The 19350-nt window shown below is 39.2% G+C and overlaps 1 protein-coding gene across 14 annotated transcripts in view; it reads left to right on the top strand.

Annotated features, from left to right (window-relative positions):
- The window catches only part of SOX5 (SRY-box transcription factor 5), a 1100247-nt gene that overhangs the window by 192420 nt on the left and 888477 nt on the right, over positions 1-19350 (top strand). For all 14 annotated transcript variants that reach the window (XM_089304672.1, XM_089304666.1, XM_070049491.2 and 11 more), the window contains exon 3: positions 2566-2642. The gene's annotated coding sequence lies outside the window, so the exon portion shown is untranslated. The remainder of the gene's footprint in view (positions 1-2565; positions 2643-19350) is intronic.

The raw sequence follows: 19350 nt of genomic DNA, 5'->3' as shown, positions 1-19350 counted from the left end.
GTAGGAGCAAGTGTTGAATAGCTCATATAATTTTTTGGACACTATACTGAAAGTGAAAAAACGAAATGTTCATATGTGTACGCTTTGGCACCATCATAAAGTAGGAAAGTCATAAGTATTACCACCAGAATTCGGGGGCCATCTGTCTTCTACCCTGCAGGAGGGGTTAGGTCCAGGCTTGCTTTGTTGCAGGAAGATCTAGTCATTCATAACCACTTATTGGCTTTTGGATTTAGGGGCAGGCATGCTTTTTGAATTTTCCCCCTGTAGTCTCAGGGAATATACATACAATCCCATAAAATTTTAATACAGTTTGATCAATTTTATTACATGGTTAAGTACAATATTATATAGGAGCACAGAGAAGGGTTCCTCATTTTTCTGGGAGGATCAAAAAGGGTTTCCCAGGGAAGTAAAGCCCAAGTTAGTGCTTGAAGATTAATCCTGGCCTTCCAGCTGAACAGGATGTATATATATATATACACGCATATATAAAGGATTTATTTATTCATGTGGAAAAGTTAGAAAAGGGGAGACGGAAATCTTCCATCTCCTGGTTTACTCCCCAGGTTGCTGCAAAGACTTTAGCCAGGAGCTCAGAGCTGCTTTTGGATCTCCCACATGGGTAGCAGGGGCCCAAACACTTGGGCCATCTTCTGCTTTTCCAGACACATTAGCAGGGAACTGGAGAGGTAATGGAGCATCGCGGAATGAAACTGGTACCCATATGGGATACCGGTGCTGCAGGTGGCAGCTTTACTTGCTATGCAACGATGCCAGCCTAAGAAAGTGTATTTTTGAGGAGTAAGGTTCAGTGAAGAGCGGGGCATTATCTTTTTCACCATTGTGTTCCTATCACCTATCCCAGAACTCAGCATATTGCATACCCTTAAACACTTAGTGCGTAAATGACTATCTTACAGGCCATAGAAATTGGTTATTTTTGAGCAAGAACATAATACAAGGTTTGGGTTTTAGAAATATGATAGTGTTGTGAATGAATAAAAAGGGAATGAGATGGTAAGCAGCTGTAGTAACATACAAAACCTCTTGGGAGGATTTCATTTTAAGTGATTCCCAACCTCACACCAAATACTTAGAGATCATCTGCATTTTACACTGAACATATGGTAGTTTTCCAAGGTTGCCTCAAAAAGGAACAATCATTGTTTACTTTCACCCTTTAAAAAGGCCTAAGAAAAAGTGGGAAGCAATTCATTGCATATTTAAAAGTTGCCTTGTCAATGCTGTATAGGATATACAGTTTCTAGATGATCTGTTGATTGGACAATAAATGCAGCTCAGTACCTTGTTAGGTATATCCCATTTAAAGTGAATACATGAATTGGCAATATTAGTTGTAGTAGTCTGGGGCCTATTTGGGTGATGATCCATAACCCAAGGCTTGTTCTTATTTTCAGGATGAAAGACTGAGGAAAAGTCAGTAAAAGACAAAGAATCCTGTGTTCCTTTATAGCAAACAATTATAAACACAGTGACTGAAAGCGTTGCACAAATTCAGTTCTGTAGGTCAAGAGTCCAGCATGTGCTGGCTACTACGTTCTATGCTCAGGGCATCACGAGGCTCACGTCAAGGGGAGCCAGGCTGAGTTCTTGTCTATAGGCCTCTGGTCCTCTTGCTATGGAGTCACGACGTGTTCCCCACTGCCCTGTGAATAACAGCATGCATGGAGCATTGACAGCTGGGGAAGCTCACTTGAGTCCTTGGTATCAAGGGGTTTTGATTGGGGTTTGATCACATATCATCCTCATGGCTAATCTCTAGTCTCCAGTCTCTCCTGGATGTTAGTGTTAGACTGATAGCTTTAATTTCTAGTCACTTCTAGCAGCAACATGTATACCTCAAGGCCGGGAGTCCCTATCATAAATTATATTGTTAGAATGTCCTGTGGCCAAAGCCTTCAGGCAAGCAAAAATACACGTATGAGGTTTTTGAGTTCCAGAAGATCACCTGCTGGTATCTGAAGGCAAAAAATCATCTCTGGACTATTTTTACCCCATTGTGTTAGAAGGATGGGCAGGAAAAGACAGTGGATGCAGTCATAGTTACCATTTATCAAAAATGTACTTTGTTTTAGGAAGTAGGCTAAGCATCCTGTCCTTCAACCCTTGGAATGTCCTTGTTAGAAAGATGCTGTTACCTGCATTTTATAGACAGGTAGATGTGACAAAATTAAGTACTTTATCCAAGACCAACTAGGTAGTAAACAATGGAACAAGGATTTGCATCTCTCTTATCTTAACTCCTAAGGACATGATCTCAGACACATCACTGTACTGACTCCAGCAGAAAAATGATGATGATGATATATAGCATAATAGGCTTTAGAACCCATTATTTTTAAGAACTGATTCGTTCGAGTATGGTTGTCATTTAAGTATGTATGATATTTGCTGCTGTTTCAATAATGTAGAATACAGAGGAAGAAAGATATGTAGAAGGCCTATTTCATCAGATTCCTGCCTTCCAAGTGGAACTAGAAAGTCAGAACTCTATCATTTTATTACTTCAGACACTTTTATGGGGTGTCTATTATATTACAGGTGCTGTGCTGGCTACTGGTGACCCAAAGATGATGAAAACTATGATCCTGCCTGCAAGGAGTTAACAATCCACTGGGGTATGTGTAATGCTTATGTTATTGTTTTTAATATTATGTTTGTGTTGAGGAAAACATACCTGAGAAATATTTTTGCACACAAATTTGGTCAGCATTTGGAATAGTTTGTTTTGTTTTAGACTGGATGAGCTATTGCTAAACAAAGTTAATAATTTGGAGAATGTCATTTAGCCAAATCAAATAATTAAGCTCTTTCATGTTCAGTTGTTCTTGGTAAAGTCTGAAGTTAGAGGGTAGATTTTTCAAAAAACTACACACACACACACACACACACACAAACACCTCTGAGACTTGTGTGTATGTCATGAATTTGTGTGTATTTAAAGAGAATAGGAATGACACAAAAACCCATCACACATAGCAGCAATGTGCATTTCTGTTTCATGTTTCAGAAACAGTGTTCTGTTTTTGATTGTTTCTTTAGCCTCCTACTTCATCAGTTTCTCCAAATGATCAGAACCTATATTTGGACAAAGTAGGTCTCCTTCCCTAGTTAATTTTGACTTCTGGTAAAATACACATTTTATTTGATCCATGATGAAAACTATAGACTGAGCTTAGACAACAAACCTTGTACTTTGCTGAGATTAGTCCTGAAGAGTTAAATAAAGATATATTAGAAATATTATATTTCAATGACACATTGTATGTTTCATAGCTTAAGGTAGGGGATTAGAATTAGCAAATGAAATGGGAAATTGAAGTCGAACTTTCTGTCCAGTTGTTCACAATGATGCTGTGTAGCCCTAATGACAGCGTGTGTGGACATACTTAACAGGTGCGTTGATATACTTTCTAGATGAAGCATCGTAACTGCTGAGAGTGCTGTTCCAATCATTTTAAAATGTGAGCGAACCAAGAAAGAACATGCCTGCTTTCTTGGCAATATGATTTTAATTTTTAAAAGCATTTAATTTCATAATCCATATCCATCATCTTTGCATAGATAAATGTTGTGGCAATTTTTTGAATGAACCTCCTGGTTCCCTAAAGGAATTATGGATACACTATAAATTTGCAAATGAAAGGCCATTCATCAGAGTTATAAATATGAGTGGTTCCCTTGTTGATGCCCCTGTAAACTTCAAGAGATTTTAATACCTATTTGCTTTTGTGACTAGTACTGCAAAAGAATATAGAGATTGTCATATTTACATGGTGTCACAATATTGGCAAAGTGGTGAGAACAACATACAATATTTTTGGAGTAGCATGGCGTTTCTTTGAATTACTGCTGGCAGTAAAACATAAATCAGCCTTAATGATGGATATCCCAAAGATGTTTATTAATCTATTCATTTAATCTAAAATACTTAGTCTTGGCATTTATAGAGCCAGTTCAAAGGATGTGGCAAGTGTTCTAAACCCCAGCAGTTACTTTTAGAGACCCCATAATTATGTCGGCTAAGTCTGGTTAGAATCGAGAACAGAATATGTAAAATACTTTGCTATTCATCTATGTTCAAAATATTTGTTTAGCCAGAATATATTTTCTTTATTTGTCTAACCCATGTCTTAATTTGTCCAACCATTATTAACAAAACTTACAACACGGCTCAGTCTCTGAATCCTCAGTTTTACAAGCCTGTTTTTCTTTTCTGCCGCCTCTCCTCAGCCTTCAATCCATCCCTCTCTGTGTCCGTTTCTTTCAACTGGAAAATAATCTTGCATTGTGTAAGCTTTGATTGAAAATGATTGGAAAACTGACAGTATTCCTCTGGACCAAATTAAGAAATAGCACATGGGAATGATTTTGGCAATATGCAGTGAGATGAAAGACAGGGAGGATGGACCGAAGTCAAGAGTGCAGAGAGGGGGAATTGATGTGAGATAGGAAAGGTCAGAGAAAGCCAGCAACACTTAAGCTGAAGGAGCAGTCGGCTATGCTGGTGTTGTGTGGAGTAACATGGTATGAGTGTGAGTGCATGGCAATTAACAATGGAAAGCAGAGGCACAGGCTGACTTCAGATTGAAATAATATAAATAGGATTTCCTTTGTATGTCTTGGCTTCTGCTAATAAAGCTTCAGTCTCTGGAGTAGTTGGATAGCAAGATGGTGTTAGTAGCATGGCTACAAGTATAATGTCCTCTCAGGCTTCAGATAAAGCTGAAAAGGAGAGCCTGTTTCCCTGAAGCCTTGTCAGAAGTTTATACTGATTGAGTCTGAATAGACTCATGACTAATTCTGGGCCTTTCTTGGAGAACAAGGACCACTCAGCTCCATAGTGTTGCATGGACAAGGCACTGGGATTGTATCCCAAGGGGAAACGCCCACTGAAAGGGGCTGCGTATGACCTAGTCAGGTAACAAGCCATTTTTTTTTTTTTTATCAGAGAAATCAGAATGAGTACATGCAGCAGGTCCTCTTGCTTTGTGTGGGTTTTGCACCCAAATTCAACCAGCTGTGGATGAAAAATATTTGAAGGGATGGTATGTCGTCCAGCAGTAATGATGATCGTTAAGGAGCCTGCATCCCATGTTGGAGTCCCTTGCTGCAATGCCTGCCTTCGACTCCTGACTCAGGCTTCCTGATGGTTCAAAGCCTGGGAGGCACTGGTGATGTCTCAAGTAATTGCATCCCTGTCTCTCACTTGGAAGACTTAGATACAGTTCCTGGCTCCTGGCTTCAGTGTTATCTAGCCCCAGGCATGGCATTTCTGGCATTTGATGAGTGAACCAATGGATCGTTATTCTCTGTGTCTCTCTCTCTCTCTCTGACTTTCAAATAAATAAAAGAGTAATTTTTATAATACATATTTTTTTTAAACTCCACATAGTTCAAAACTAAAATGTGAATCTTCCAACTGTATTCACAGTACAAGAGGATTAAGTGATATATAGGCATTTTATCTAGATGAGTTGCAGTATGTAGAGGATGTATGTAGGTTACTTGCATATATAATGCCATTTTATATAAAGGACTAGAGTGTCGGTATCTGTGAAGGGTTACTTTTATTTTTTTATACAGATTTATTTATTTATTTATTTATTTGAAAGAGTTACACAGAGAGAGGAGAGTCAGAGAGGAGAGAGAGAGAGAGAGAGAGAGAGAGAGAGAGAGAGGTTTTCCATCCAATAGTTCACTCCCCAGTTGGATGCAACAGTTGGTGCTGGGCCAACCCGAAGCCAGGAGCTAGGAGCTTCTTCCTGGTCTCCCATGTGGGTGCAGTGGCCCAAAGGCTTGGGCCATCTTCTACTGCTTTCCCAGGCCATAGCAGAGAGCTGGATTGGAAGTGGAGCAGCTGGGTCTTGAACTGGTGCCCATATGGCATGCCAGTGCTTCAGGCCAGGGCGTTAACCTGCTGAGCCACAGTGCCAGCCCCTGTGGAGGGTTTCTAATCCAGTTCTTCCCTTATACTAAGAGAAGATTGTATGCAGGAAGTTGTGCATAAAATTCTAGAAGCTAATAGATTGCCTAGCAATCCATGGATTCTGGGTTAAGATATTCTAAATTCAATTGACATTGAATCAGTGCCTTCTGGAGCAAACTGAAGGAACCACTGACGTCCATATCCATCCAAGATAATGAGTTGTTACTGGGATTGTTTCCAGAATAAAGAACAACATGATTATAATATATAGCTAGCAATTGAAGTGGTAATACCAAAAATAAAGAATAAAAAAAGTTACATTTGTTGTTAGCAATAGTGGAAATGAGTGGTTCAGCCTGGTGGTGTGTATTTGTTATTCTGTATAATAAAAAGAGGCAAAAATTATAAGAAAAAGAGGGGAAAATCTTTCATTCAGTGTAAAAACGTTATGTAGCCAGAATTGCAAGACTTGTACTTAGAAAATATTTTTTCCAGTGTTTATTCAACAACTGTTAATACTGTGGTACCCCATGTCTAGATGCATCTTAAATTCCTACATTTTACTCCAGTTAAAAATGTTTTAATCAAGGCTATGAAAGTCATTTTTACAAGAAAGTAGAAATGATTTCTTGTTCTTATCATGTTTTATTTTGTAACATATTGGTGAAATCAGTTGTTAGCAATTATTTTTAAATGAGAAACAGAAAATTGGTAGAAAGTGTAGGTTAATCATGGGAAAATATGAGAAGTACTTCTGACATACCTACATAGTGATTGTGTGTTTTTTTTTTTCACTTACCATTGGGAAGAAAGTAACTGTTTAACAAGGTGGAGACTGGAGTAGTGGTCCTCAAGATGGACATCATTATTCTTCATTTTTATGCAAATTCCTCAGCTTATTGACAAGAGGAAGGAGTTAGTCTGGGGACTTCTGTTGCTACCCTGAGCCTAAGAGTTTTTTTTTTTTTTTTAAGTTAATCAAAATGCCGCTTTAAATGGGAAAAAATTCCGTGTTTATCAAATATTCTAAAAGAATAAACATGTTAAATCAGCTAAGGTACACGGTGTCACTTTTGGTCTTTTCAAATAAGCAAAATTCCTCTGAAGTTAGTGCTGTTCCACATGAATGGATAACATTTTTTTAACAAAAATCTTCCATTTATGACTCAAATGAGTTGTCACCACTCCTTGTTAAGTTTAATATGCTTCGTTGTGAAGAAGCACATCATTTTTTCCCTTACCAATGAATGCCACAGCTGTTTTGGGGAATAACCAGGTTTTCAGACTATTTCTGCCTAGGCATAGTGTATCTGACTTTTCAGTTGAGTATTTTACTTGGAAATAAAGCAGAACTGCCCCCAAAAGCCTGTTTATCCACAATTCTTGTTTTCAGTTGAGAAGTTTGTGGATCTCTTAGCATTCTGTGTATGGTTTTTTTTTTGCTTTCTAGATGACAACATAACTTTGCCCAGTGTCAAAAATCTGTGAGAAGGAAACAGTAGGCAGGTCATTCATTAAAAACTGGTTTACAGATTTTTTTGCTCTGCATTCTTGAATCTGTCTTTCGGATTCAGTGTGAATGTTGCTTGAGATTGGGGGGTGAGGGTAGGGTCTTCCCTTCATGGTACTATCAGTTATCAATAGAGCTTGGAAGAGGAATGAGGTTTTTAAAGGACAAATTTACTTTGATACACAAGAAAAGCATTAAGTTATTCACCCATTTTGGCTGAAACAAATCAGTGATGTTTTTAAGGCTGTGGGTTAAGGCAGGAAGAAAATGTCACTTCTGTAATCCTTCCTAAAGAAAAAAATAGAGGACAAAATACTGTAAGAGAAATTGAACCGTGTTTTTCCTACATGATGGCCAGTTCAGCTGTGAGTTTCAGATAAGATTAAATGCTTTTACAGATATGGATTGTCAAAACTTTCTCTACTATTAATTGTGAGAACTTTTTAGGGAGATGGAAAGAGTTTAATCCAGGTCCGCCTCCCCCACCCCCAGCATGATTATTAAAGACACTGCCTTTCTAAATAGGCTGTGAGCTGGGGAGTGAACAGAGCATAAGAGGGCACCTACATATTTGAGTTTCACTTCAGGACTCTCCATACATAGCTTTGGTCACCAAATAGGATTTTCCTCTCACCCAGGAGTCAAAGCGGCAAAGCCATGAATGTAAATAATCTTTCTCAGGTTTTCCAGAAGTGCTGGTACATGAAAACATGTCAGATAACTGGTCAAAGAGGGCCTGAAGCTTTTCTGTTTGTTTGTTTTAAATCCATTCTTCATCGCAAAGGAAATAAAAGAAAGCGTGAGGTTGGTGACAGTATTGGGTTCTTGCCACATTCCTAGCTCGCTTTGTGGACATCTCTCGACTTCAGAGAAGTGTAATGTTTTCCAGAGATGTTCCATAGGTATCCTAAATCATACTACAGACACCTGCTCCTATATATGGCTATGTAGTTCACCTAGGAAGAATCAGAGGTGATATTTATTTTCCCGTGTGCTTCCCTTCAAAAACCTCATTAATCTCAGTGTGCAGAATTTAGGGGGAAAGTTGTGTTTTGCCTGTTGACATTGTTTAATGTAAATGATTTATGAATACTCCTTATGTATACACAACAGGCACTTTATAAATTGGATTGTTCTAGGAGTAACATGATACATAAATGTTATTACTATAAATTCTACAGTTGGCTATATATTTTGTATCTTGTAACCAGCTGACTTACAAAGGCTGACTATTCCAACCTGCTCTCCCTTCTCAATATTGTAAATGGTGACTTAGGTAGGCCTGAGATAGACACAGAGGCACTCAAACTGCGAAAGAACAGGACATGCTGGCACTTCTCCCGCGTGCATCCTGGCTGTGTTCCAGGGGTGATGGCAGAAAGAGGAGAGGGTGGGAGGGCAAACAAACTATTTGTAGCAAAAAGATGACTAAATTATTCTTACTGGCCCAGTATAGTCAAGAGTCAAATGGGAGAAGAGAGGAGGGGATAACGGTACAAACAGGGAAAAAGGCATTAATGAAACCAAGTTACTGAAATGTTGGTAACAACCATTTTGCACCTTAAGGCATCATAATTCAAGTAACATTAAATAAGGGTAAAGGTGATAGTAGTTTTAAAACTGGTAATATATTTTAATGTCAATAATAAATGCCTGATGGTTTTATTTAGTGTGAAACAGAAATAATATTTGATTACTTTCTTACATTTCTGTGCATGAAGTATTGGAGGAGTAGAGTTTTGCCAATCAAATGATTCTGTTGGATCACGATACTTTAAAAGATGGACAGTGCTGTTAAATTTTTATCTTGGTATCTGAGCTCACCCTGGTTTTCTTTCTTAGATCCTAGAGAACTTTAGTGCAAATATCTCAGAGTAGTTGGTCATTTTAGAGTCCCGTAACTGTTAAATACCAAACTCAACTAAAATGTCAAGGCGGGAAGGAATAGTAAAACCCACACAACCATCCATCCAGGTTCGTAGCAGTTTCTTGCTAACTGCAGTGTGAACTCCTAACCTGATCACATAGTCAGAACATCAGGGCTGATTTGAATCATGGCGTGACCTAATTCATGTCCAGAAGAATGGGGATGTGAAGAATTCTAATGCATTTATAGTGTCTATTCTGATCGGGATTTTGTAGCTCATTTTATACACTAAGAGTTGGAGCTGATTCCTTGGCTCCATGTTTTTTAAGTATTAATATCAGTACAGTTGACCTGGTTACCCATGGATTATGTTTGAATCGGCTGCTGTGGTGGCTGAAAATACAAGATTAGTAATTTTAAAACCTAGAGGTTCCTGTCCTGCACAAAAGGACTAAATCTCAGCAGGAAATCCCCAAGTGAAAAGATGGTGGGACTGAAACCACTCTGAGTGTGACTTGTAATAACAAACATTATTTTTTGGCTATTACATCGTAGGAAATATCCTAACATGTTCCTTTGTCACTTCTGTCATTTAATTGTCATAACTCTGTGCAGTTATGGGTGGTGCATGCATGGGGTAGAGTATACATATGCATGCATCTCTATATTTGTAGGCACTAGAGTCAAAACAACTTATTTGCCTGCCTGACTTAGCTGCATAGATGATACACCCACCCACCCACCATCAAACTCCCAGAGGAAACAGGGCAGAAAGATCAAATAGAAGCCATAACACCGACAAGAAAGTTTTGAGTAGTTCTCAGTGGCACTGTTCGCCTCCTAGAAGGGGGATTGCTCCGTTTTCTGCCCATCCTCGTGTCATCAGCAGTGGTAGCTCTGGACTTGACTCATGGATTAGAAGAGGAAAGCCCGTGTCTACATTTTTTGCTGCTATACACTCAGGTAAGCCTGTGCTGAAATCCCAGGGAGACTGATGCTCCAGACTAGATGGTGGGAAAGTCTAGTGCTGATAGAGGGCTTTTCAAAGCTGAGTTAGCTTATCCTGCAGGATTTTATTAAGTGTCAGTTATCAGATATGCTTATTCTTACAGATGTTTGGATGCAATGTGTAGACTTCTCTGCATGGCTTTTCATAACACCCGCTTTCCACAAACTTTTTAAAGACTCGTTGTGTGCCTGGGTCAATCCGAAAATATTTTGCACCAAATAAACTTTAATTGCATTTGCCTCTTTTAAAAGTACCTTTATATGTATCTATCTATCTATCTATATAAAGTATATGAGTATATGTATATGTATCCATACACAAATAAAATCTGAAAAAGCCACGTTACACTTCACTGCAGTGTACTTATAGTAACTGTTATTTACTGAGGATATTCTTTTTGTCAGCCATTGTTTGTGAGCTTTGCACATAATATATAAATTAAGCCTTCTCGGTATCCCCATGGAGGAGGGACAGCTATTATTATACTCATCTTGCAGCTAAGGGAATTAAGACAGAAAAATTCAGTAACTTGCCGTGTTTCGACAGCTAGTAAGAGGTGGAGCCAGGATTCCAATCCAGGCAGAGTGACTGACCCCAAGGCTTAAGCACACGCTCCATTGGTTTGATTGGTAACGAATATTCAATGCCTCATATATGGAAAGAATGCAGTGGGACCATCGTTTAGCAGGAAATAAAGTGAATCTTAATTTCCTTATAGTATAGGTCCTTATAGGTCCCTCTCTTTCTTTCAAGATTCAGTTGTGCTCAAGGATGAATGTTTTGAGAAAGCTGATGAACTCTGAGTGGATAGGTCTGTGGCCATAGAGGAGAAAGGGATGTGTTGGTTAATATGGGGGCTCTTACTTGAGCCCTTGCTTTCACTATAACCACAGTAAACAAGCGAGCTAATGAACCATAGATGTTTGGTGTGTCATCAGCATCTTTCATGTTTGTCATCCTGGGTAGTGACCATCAGGAAGGATGTAGTGCCCTTGATGAATATGTATTTAGTACAAGATATAGCAATTTATTCTTTTGAAAAGCACTTGATCGTTTGGATTTTGTTAAACATACAAACAATAATCAGTAGTTAGGGATTTCAGGTGAAAATGGATGCCGTTATTAGTGATACAGCAACTTTTTCTTTGAATTTCATGTGTACAACCAAGACTGGATTGTGTGTATAACCAGAGCTGCATAGGTGCAATTTTTAGGAAAGCTTACTTAAGAAACCTCTTGGGTTATGAACCACTTGTCTCTCAGAATGACACTAGTCACTAATTCCCAAACTGTGAATATGTAAAATAAAGTACTCACCCAAAAAACCTAGGAGGTGGCTAGTTCAGAACATTTGTTTAAACTAATAATAGATTTAGCTTTTTCAGTTCCAACTCCCCTTTTCCTATCGATTTGCCTTGCTAATAAGGCCGTACTAACTCCTCTGCAGTTACCTAGTGCCACAATCCCTCTTTTTTTTCTTTTTTTTTTTACTTTATATTATAATTTGAGCAGACTTTCCTGGTTCATGCAAAAAAGCTCTCTGATAATGATAAATCATAAAGCCTGTTCAGGCAATACTGATAACGACAACAATGAAATTCAACCCAAACTAGGCGAAATCACATCTCAAAGCCCAGAATTCCACAGCCTTTTGAAAGTTAGTCTGCGCTGGTATTTTTCTCTGGTGAGACATGTGTGTTACTTCTATTTATATAAGGGAATAGTGACATCCTGTGTGTAGCTAGACTAATTGCCTCTGTAATTAACCTATTTGAGGAGGAAGTTACACAGAAATAAAATATCATTGAGTACTGAAAGAGGCAATTTCGTCTTAAAGGAAACCTGTAACTTTACTGAAGGGCCTGTGTAGAACAAAAGGATTCTGTCCCCTTCCCTATGTTCTCAGCATTTCTCTTCCCTCCTCTTCCATCCCATCCATTTATTCCATCCTTTGTTTCTTTTTTCTAGACAAACCGCTCGTCCTCTTGGTTTTTCTCTTACAGCTTTCACTTTTCCATGTTGTGAGTTAAAATTCAGTTCTGAGAATAGGTTTCGTTCTTAAAACTTGAACTATGTAAGTGGGCGAAAGGAAACATCTATTTTGTTTCTGTGCTACTCTTTTTTTTTTTTTTTCAGTGAAGAGTAGGATATCCCTAGAATCACTCCTCCGTGCACCCCCCACCCCGCCCCCGAATTTGGTGTCTTAGAGGCTAAGGACAAAAAAAGTTAGTTGTCTTACTTGAAAAAAATGTGTATAGCTTACATTTAGAACGCATTTAGAGCAGCCTGTGAGGGCGTTAAAAGCAGGTTTCTCCAGGCCTCTTAAAACCATCAGCAGCTGTTGGAAGGCATGGCCATGACACAGAGTGTAGTTTGTGCAGTCAGAATGATTCATGCCTCACCCCCAAAGTATGGCAAAGAAGGAAGAAGAAAAGTGATTTTTTTCCCCTCTGCCTATTTTCCAAAAGTGCCCCCTTTGTAACATTTACTAATGTAATATGTTGCCAAGACATTTAAGAGAACAGTGCAAAAAAAAAAAAAAAAAAGACAAAGAAATTAGTGAAAATTACCTGTGTGCGTCCTGACTCAGCAGGATTCAAACCTCAGAGACCCCAGCTCTGCGTAATTCCCAGACCCCTGGTCAGAATGGTGTGTTGAATCTGATAGCTTGTTCAAGACTTTTTTTTCCCCATGAGATGGCAACAGTTCCCATACAATTGATATATTTTTAAAATTAACTGAGTTTGCATTTTGCACTTACGCCGACTTGAAAGAACGTAATTTGAAGCAGTGAGACCTTTACAAGAATTTCCATGTAGAATATTTGAGAGAATTTAAAGTAAACCTGATCACTGTATTTGTGAAACATGGAGTACCTGAAATGAAAATGTTTTGAGGATTCAGGCTGTAGTGGACTTGGGTTCCTCCACTTTTAGGGTAAAGTTTCTAGACCTCATTTTCTCCATCTGTGAGTAACTGAGATGTAACTGAAGAAATGTGTCATGCTGTGCACTGTGCCTGTAAATGCTTAATAGCAATGAATATTATTTTAGATAATACTTTATAAAGCAAAATAATTCACATGTAAGTAGTTTCTTGTGAAGGCATTTAACCTCACCTGTTGAAGTATTCTTGAAATGAATTTGTCTAATGACTTACCCTTGACTTTATTGTTCTGTAACCTTTAGTAGTTTTCATTTTTATTGATAAAATAAGAATAAAAATTGGGTGGCCATTTTTGGAAGATAATGAGTGCATTTTTACATCTAAGAAAACATATTCCCTGGGAAAATAGGAAGCAAAGAGGAGAAAGATACACTGCAGAGAGTTTTGCTGCTCATCACCTCTGTAATTAATCCTGTAGTCGTGGTGATTATCAGATTGCAGAAAAGGTGCCTTAAGAGTAAAAAGATACTCTCAACTATACAAATAAAGTCATTCGATCATGGCTCTTTTTTTGGGGATGATGGTAATTAAATATAGTATCTATGATGATTGAGAGATCCAGGTTTTGACACAAATCTCCCATCTCTTGTATTAATTATTACTGTTGAATTATCTTCCCTATGATAGATAATTTTATGAATTAGAAACTCAGAAAACAGTCCTCTGGAGAGTCAGATTCAGGAGTTACCTCTTATCACAAGATGATTCACTCATTCATTCAAGAAATGTTTATTGGGTGCTTGTTACATGTCACACACTATGTCAGTCTTGAAAATATGGTAATGAACAAAGTAGACAAAGCACAGATTTCATCGCCTGACAGAGAAGGTACAACATAAAACAAGTCATTACAATAAAATATGTAAGTCTTAAAATGAAAGAAGTTTGGTCTTTTGGCCAAATTGAGTTGTGCCTTCCCAATTGTGGATGGTGGGAGTAGGGGTCTTCCTGCTTTCTTTGAATTTCCATAGCATTTTCTCTGTTGTTCCAATTAGAAACTTCTTGCACTTTGCATTTTGTTCCCTTATGATTGTGGCTTCTCTTCTAGACAGTAAATTGTTTAGGAGGCAGCCGGGATATACATGATATTCTACTTTGCATCTTTCACAGAACATACTCTTGTGCACTGCATATCACAGACACGAAATAGATACTGTTGAAAGCATGCCACAAGGAAAAAGCCCTAGCGGCTTGCTTTTCTTTTTCTTGTTTAAAATTGTTAAATATTTGACTTTGAGATTTCTACTCCATGTTATTGATGATACTACTGATGGTAAATTAGAGTAAATAACCAATTAGAAGTCATTGTTTTACCTTTTCCCCATCTTATACCCTAGTCTGTCAAAATTTAATCCATCGCATTCTTTGCTGGGAAATCTTAACAATTATTGGTAAGACATTCAGAGTTAGCCATACAAATATCTGTAGTAAGTTGCCAAGTACACATACAAGGGTACTTCAAAAGTTCATGGAAAATCATGTTAAAAGGTGTTTATTTTGGTGCAAGAAAGAATTTAAATCCATGCATAGTTTTTCTGTAATACTCATTTCCATGAAGTTCTTGAAGACCCTGGCAGGAAAGTGCTAATAAGCATCTGTTATTTGTGGTCTACACACTTTACACACTTTGGGGCCTTATGATCAGCCTTTTTGCTAACTGAATCTGTCAAGAAAGTTAGCATTTAGGTGAGTTAGTATCTTGTCTTAAAAAAAAATTCCACACTCATTGTTGGTTGTGAGAAAGGCATATGAAGGCGTTTGCATTCATTTGACATGGCTGAAGTCAAAGCATTCAGAAACTATAAAACATAAAATTGAATTCTGACAGGTTTTCAAAAACAGGAAAATAATCAGCTTTGACACAGAAATCCAATTCATAGCTTAAGAAAATTCAGCATTAAAAATGATAAAGGAAGGATTTCCGCGAAAAGAAGGAAGCGTTTGCGTATTCTTCTAGCGGTGAGGCGCAGAGAGGTTGAGAGCCCGGCGCTGGTGCTGGCTGCGAGCTGGGGTGTAATTTAGTGAGCTGACAGGAGGAGTGAAGCATCTCCTCAATATCTGTGTTTGGCAGAAGAGATGAATGCATACATCAGGAAACAATGTTTAAGTGTTTTATTTCCTTATTTCAGCCTGTCAAACTGTCATTGTGGTTAATGGCCACCAAGAGAGACCGAGGGAGAGGGAGGAGGAGCCACAGAGAGAAACAAAGGTGCTATGGGGTCTGAAAAGAAAGAAACCAGGGAAGCATTTGCGTGTTGCTGTGCGTGATGGTCGGTCAGACAAACACAATGCACCAAATCCATCTCCCTCTAAAGCCACATGTGCTGCTTCCCTACCTGCACTCCCTCAGTCCTTCCTCTCCCTGGGTACATGTCCTTGATCTTGACTTCCCGTCACTTTGATCTGGCGTTCCTTTCACTGACGTCTAGACTGATGATCATTACTCAAGGGGCTATTTTATGGTATTTTGGTAGTTTCCCAGTTTGCTCAGTTTTCCAAGTGTGTGTCTTTGTATTGTTTGAAAATGTTGTCTTAATGCTGTTTCTATAATGATGTTCTTTCTTGTATGTAAAATATCCTTTTTTCATCCTCTTGAGTGTTTTACAATCAACACAGAAAAACTTGGGCCTGATTTGACCCATTGCATCTTTCTTTTGTTTTGAAAACATTCAAAGTGAAATGCCTAAATCAGACATTTCAATTTTAGGAGTACTAAACTACTTTAGATTTCTAGAAAAATCATAGCACAGCCAAGTGATTTTTACTTGGTGGAAGGGAAATACTTATATTGGCTCTTCTTGTACTGAAAGTAAGTTATTTTTCCATAGAAATAGAAAAGCCTCCTTTCATTCACCTCTATGTCAGCTCTGAATTTGAAATCTTTGAATTTGCAGCAGTGATGCATGCTTTCGTAATGAGCACTTAAGCTGCCTTATCAAAGAAAAGTTTTAACAAGGAAAATTTTATTATTTAAATACCAATATTTAAGTAATAGTCTAGAGAAAAAAAGCACAAGGTATTAGATACAGTGAGTGCATCATGGGTCTAAACAGTCATTGAATCACCTGGAAGGCATTAAAAATACAGACTCCTAGGACCCACTCCAGATTGCCTGGATAAATATCTCCAGCGATACATCTCAGTGTTATGTGTGTGTGTGTGTGTGTGACGCATCTCTCACCCAGCACCTTAATGGTCGGCTGCAGGTGGTGCTGGTGATCAGCCCGGCTGAGAATCTACTGTGCCTGCTTTGGAAAGAGCAGCGCTCGCGTCTCTGTGCGTTCTGGCTGACTCCTGACATTACTGTTCACTGACTGAGGAACCTTGAGGGCAATCACCAGCTCGTGGGAACAAGGGTTTTCAACAGTACACAATTTGTATGACCTTTTCTGCCGCTACAGTCTTGTGTCTTTGTTGCACTGGTGGAAATTCTGGAAGTTTTAAACCTAAAATGACGTGAAAAACACTTGTATATACACATGCATATCCGGTGTTTCATATGTCAACCCTCTGTATCTGTGAGTTTTGCGTCACTGGATTCAAAGAACTGCATTTTCAAAGTATTAGCAAAAACCTAGATTTGTAATGAACTTGTACAGACTTTTCCGCTTGTTAAATGCCCTAAAGAACACAGTCTAACAACTATTTACACAGCGTTTAGCTTGTGTGGCCCCCAAAGTTTTTTATGGCAAAGGCTTGACCCAAGGTGGCACTTTTGGGAAGATGTTGGAACCTTTAGGAGGTGGAGCCTAGTGGGAGTCCTGAAGCCACTGGGACTGTGCCCTTGGAAGGTGGTTCTTGAGGGAGTCCTTGGTGGTTCTCAAGAGAAGGTTGTTACAAAAGCCCAAGTTGGGTTCCACCCATTCTGCTTCATGGTGCACCACGTGATCTTTCTTCCATATCTGCTGCGTCTCTGCCCCAGGACCTTCACAAGAGCCTGTGAATCATGCCGTTTGGATTCTCATCCTCCAAAACTGGGGGCTGAGTTAAAGTCCCTTCCTTTCATAAATAGTTTAATTATTTCAGTGTGGTGAGAAACTGTCAATGCAGGTATTAGTAATCTAGAAGCAATTTCAAGTGTATGGAAGATGTCCAGTGTTCCTTGAAAATAGTATGCTTTTTTAGATGAGACTTGAACATCTGTGCATTTTGGTATTCCCGGGATGGGAGGTGTTCTGGAACCAACCCCGCTTCCTTTTCTTCCCCTCCACGAATACTGAGGGATGACTGAGTAAGTTTGTGTGTGTGTTTTTTTTTTTTTTTTTTTTTTTTTAGATTTCTTATTTACTTTATTTGGGAGGTAGAGTTACAGAGAATAAGAAGGAGAGAGAGAGAGAGAAAGGTCTTCCATCTGTTGGTTCACTCTCCAAATGGCCACAATGGCCAGAGTGCACAGATCTGAAACCAGTACCTTCCTTTGGGTCTCTGCAGTTGCGGTGACTCCAAGGACTTGGGCCATCTTCTACTGCTTTCCCAGGCCATAGCAGAGAGCTGAATCTGAAGAGGAGCAGCTGGGACTAGAATGAGCATCCAGTTGGGATGCCAGCGCCATAGGTGGAGGGTTAACCTGTGTCACAGCATCGGCCCCCTAAATTAGTTATTATTTTTTTTATTTAATAGAAATGAAAAAAATACCAAATCGTTGACAAATCTCCCTTCTCACCCTCAGTTGGGTATAAACATTTTAGGTTGTACCTCAGATTGTATATCGTAAACATTTAATTATTAAAATAATATTTACTACTTTGTTCTTCAGATTTCGAGCTGCAAAACTGAGGTCTTCTCCACCCACCCAGACGTGTTTCTTTGTCAGTACTCCTTTCTTAGCAAATGATGCTAACGTGCATCCTGTTGTATTACCCAAACCAACAGCGACCTTCCTCTTCAGCTTTCATGTACTGTGCTGACCTAGCTCCTTAAAATATGGCCCATCCGTCAACTTCTTTTTGTCTCCATCACTGTTCATCCCAGGTCAAGGTGCTGTCTTTCCTGGTTTCTACACTAACCTCTCAGTTGAGAGCCTTTACAGACCATTTCTGCCACTCTACGACACAGGGAATTCTCAGGGCTCTGCAGAGATTGAAAATTGTAAATCAAGGCCGGCGCCACGGCTCACTAGGCTAATCCTCCACCTAGTGGCGCTGGCACACCAGGTTCTAGTCCTGGTCGGGGCGCCGGATTCTGTCCCGGTTGCCCCTCTTCCAGGCCAGCTCTCTGCTGTGGCCAGGGAGTGCAGTGGAGGATGGCCCAAGTGCTTGGGCCCTGCACCCCATGGGAGACCAGGATAAGTACCTGGCTCCTGCCATCGGATCAGTGCGGTGCGCCGGCCGCGGCGGCCATTGGAGGGTGAACCAACAGCAAAGGAAGACCTTTCTCTCTGTCTCTCTCTCTCTCTGTCCACTCTGCCTGTCAAAAAATTAAAAAAAAAAATTGTAAATCTGATCTTAAATTCTGAGTGCAGAGCTACGCGTGGTTTGCCAGGATGCTTGGTGTATAGACCAAAACCTATCCTGTAATCTGAGAGGCCCCATGCGTTGATCCCTTATCTTCTTTGCTGTCAGATTCTGCACTCCAGGCACACCGGCTCTCCATCTCTTCCTCATGTATAGTGCATCCCTAACCATTTGAGGGTCACTGAGTTTTCTTGTCTTTCTGCCTAGAAAGTTCTTTATCTGAAACTCATCCTTTCCAGGGCAGCTGGAATGGCATATCCCCTGGAGAGCAATTGCAGATGCCCAGATGTGATTGCATATTTTGCATTTTCCTCCGGAGCATTTTTCACAGCTTATAATTTTAGATTAATACACTGATTAACAAAAAGTTTAGGAGACCATAAGCTTCTAAGAGTGAAGATCTTGAGCATATTTTTCACCTCTGGTTTCCTAATTCCTTGAAGAGTGGATTGGATTTAGTAGATTCTTAAGAAATGTTTAGATCATAATAATAGGACTAAGAGTCAAAGGGAGCACATAAACAAGACTAGTGTCTGCAAATACTAACTGATAGAATAAAAAAGGGAGAGAATGATCCAACATTGGAAGCGGGATACACAGCAGACTCATAGA

The sequence above is a fragment of the Oryctolagus cuniculus genome, chromosome 9 (genome assembly GCF_051225735.1).
Source record: "Oryctolagus cuniculus isolate XC-2025 breed Fujian yellow rabbit chromosome 9, ASM5122573v1, whole genome shotgun sequence".
NCBI classification, from domain to species: domain Eukaryota; kingdom Metazoa; phylum Chordata; class Mammalia; order Lagomorpha; family Leporidae; genus Oryctolagus; species Oryctolagus cuniculus.
The sequence above is the reverse complement of the archived record's forward strand: the minus strand, read 5'-3'. Positions and strand labels throughout refer to the sequence as shown.